Here is a 2,445-nt window from a genome sequence, read left to right as displayed (position 1 = left end):
TTTTCTTGCTCAGCTGACCCACTTGTGCCTCCAAATTTCTGATGGAAGACCTTGTTTCAGTCATGAAACTTTGAGTGGTTTTGATTAGATCAGAGACCATGGTTGCTAAGTCAGAGGTATTCTGCTTAGAACTCTCTGTCTGTTGCTGAGAAGATGATGGAAAAGGCTTGCTATTGCTAAACCTGTTTCTTCCACCATTATTGTTATTGAAACCTTGATGAGGTCTCTGTTGATCCTTCCATGAGAGATTTGGATGATTCCTCCATGAAGGATTGTAGGTGTTTCCATAGGGTTCTCCCATGTAATTCACCTCTTCCATTGAAGGGTTCTCAGGATTATAAGCTTCTTCCTCAAATGAAGCTTCCGTAGTACTGCTTGGTGCATTTTGCATTCCATACAGACTTTGAGAAATCATATTGACTTGTTGAGTCAATATTTTGTTCTGAGCCAATATGGCATTCAGAGTGTCAATCTCAAGAACCCTTTCTTCTGACTAGTCCCATTGTTCACAGGATTTCTTTCAGAAGTGTACATGAATTGGTTATTTGCAACCATTTCAATCAGCTCTTGAGCTTCAGTAGGCGTCTTCTTCAGATGAAGAGAGCCTCCAGCAGAGCTATCCAAGACATCTTGGACAGTTCAGAGAGACCATCATAGAAAATTCCTATGATGCTCCATTCAGAAAGCATGTCAGAGGGACATTTTCTGATTAATTGTTTGTATCTTTCCCAAGCTTCATAGAGGGATTCTCCTTCCTTCTGTCTGAAGGTTTGGACTTCCACTCTAAGCTTACTCAATTTTTGAGGTGGAAGAACTTTGCCAAGAAGGCATTGACTAGCGTTTCCCAAGAGTCCAGGCTTTCTTTAGGTTGGGAGTCCAACCATGTTCTAGCTCTGTCTCTTACAGCAAAAGGGAATAGCATAAGTCTGTAGACCTCAGGGTCAACCCCATTAGTCTTGACAGTGTCACAGATTTGCAAGAACTCAGCTAAAAACTGATGAGGATCTTCCAGTGGAAGTCCATGGAACTTGCAATTCTGTTGCATTAGAGAAACTAATTGAGGCTTGAGCTCAAAGTTGTTTGCTCCAATGGTAGGGATAGAGCTGCTTCTCCCAGAGAAATCGGGAGTAGGTGCAGTAAAGTCACCCAGCACCTTCCTTGCATTGTTGGCATTGTTGTTGTTTTCGGCTGCCATGAGTTCTTCTTCTTTGGAGAATTTGGTCAGGTCCTCTAAAGAGAGTTGTGCTTTGGCTTCTCTTAGCTTTCTCTTCAAGGTCCTTTCAGGTTCAGGATCAGCCTCAACAAGAATGCCCTTGTCTTTGCTCCTGCTCATAAGAAAGAGAAGAGAACAAGAAAATGTGGAATCCTCTATGTCACAGTATAGAGATTCCTTGAAGTGTTAGAGGAAAAGAAGAGTAGAAGACAGAAGTAGAAAATTCGAACTTATCACAGGAGATGGAGTTCGAATTTTGCATTAAGGAATAGTGTTAGTTCATAAATAGAAGGATGTGAGAAGAAGGGAAGTGATTTTCGAGAATTAAGTGAAAATTTTGAAAACATTTTTGAAAAACATTACTTAATTTTCGAAAATGAAAGTGGGAAAGAAGTGAAGTGTTTTTTTTTTTTGAAAAAGATTTTGAAATTAGAAATCAAAAAGATTTGATTGAAAGTTATTTTGAAAAAGATGTGGTTAAGAAAATATGATTGGTTTTAAAAAGATGTGATTGAGAAGATATGATTTGAAAAACATTTTAAAAAGATTTGATTTTGAAAATTAAAAACTTGGCTAACAAGAAAAGATATGATTCAAACATTAAACCTTTCTCAACAGAAAAGGCAACATACTTGAAATGTTGAATCAAATCATTAATTGGTAGCAAGTATCTTTGAAAAAGAAAGAAATTAAATTTGAAAGAGATTTGATTGAAAAATATGATTTGAAAAAGATTTTATTTTGAAAAACTTTGAAAACTGAAAAAAATTGCATTGAAAAACAGAATCTTCCCCCTTGTGCCATCCTGGCGTTAAACGCCCAGAATGGTGCACATTCTGGCGTTTAACGCCCAAAACTATACCTTTTTGGGCGTTAAACGCCCAACCAGGTACCCTGGCTGGCGTTTAAACGCCAGTCTGTCCTTCTTCACTGGGCGTTTTGAACGCCCAGCTTTTTCTGTTAATTCCTCTGCTGTATGTTCTGAATCTTCAATTCTCTGTATAATTGACTTGAGAAGACACAAATTAAAATATTTTTGGATTTTTAATAATAAGGAAAAGTCAAAATGCAACAAGAATCAAATAACAATGCATGCAAGACACCAAACTTAGCAGTTTGTATACTACTGACACTAATGAGAATGCATATGAGACACACAAATACTCAAGTCAAGAGAATTCAAAGATTAGAGTAAGAAATCATCAAGAACTACTTGGAAATCCTTAAGACAC

At 37.4% G+C, this 2,445-nt stretch overlaps 1 non-coding gene across 1 annotated transcript; it reads left to right on the top strand.

Annotated features, from left to right (window-relative positions):
• The first annotated feature begins 683 nt into the window (after positions 1-683).
• LOC112764576 (small nucleolar RNA R71) lies at positions 684-791 on the top strand. The gene has a single exon (XR_003183247.1). It is a non-coding gene; the product is annotated as a small nucleolar RNA R71 (small nucleolar RNA).
• The last annotated feature ends 1,654 nt before the right edge of the window (positions 792-2,445 follow it).

The sequence above is a fragment of the Arachis hypogaea genome, chromosome 2 (assembly GCF_003086295.3).
Source record: "Arachis hypogaea cultivar Tifrunner chromosome 2, arahy.Tifrunner.gnm2.J5K5, whole genome shotgun sequence".
Classification (NCBI taxonomy): domain Eukaryota; kingdom Viridiplantae; phylum Streptophyta; class Magnoliopsida; order Fabales; family Fabaceae; genus Arachis; species Arachis hypogaea.
Note: the sequence above shows the minus strand (reverse complement) of the source record. Positions and strands in the feature narration are given on the sequence as shown.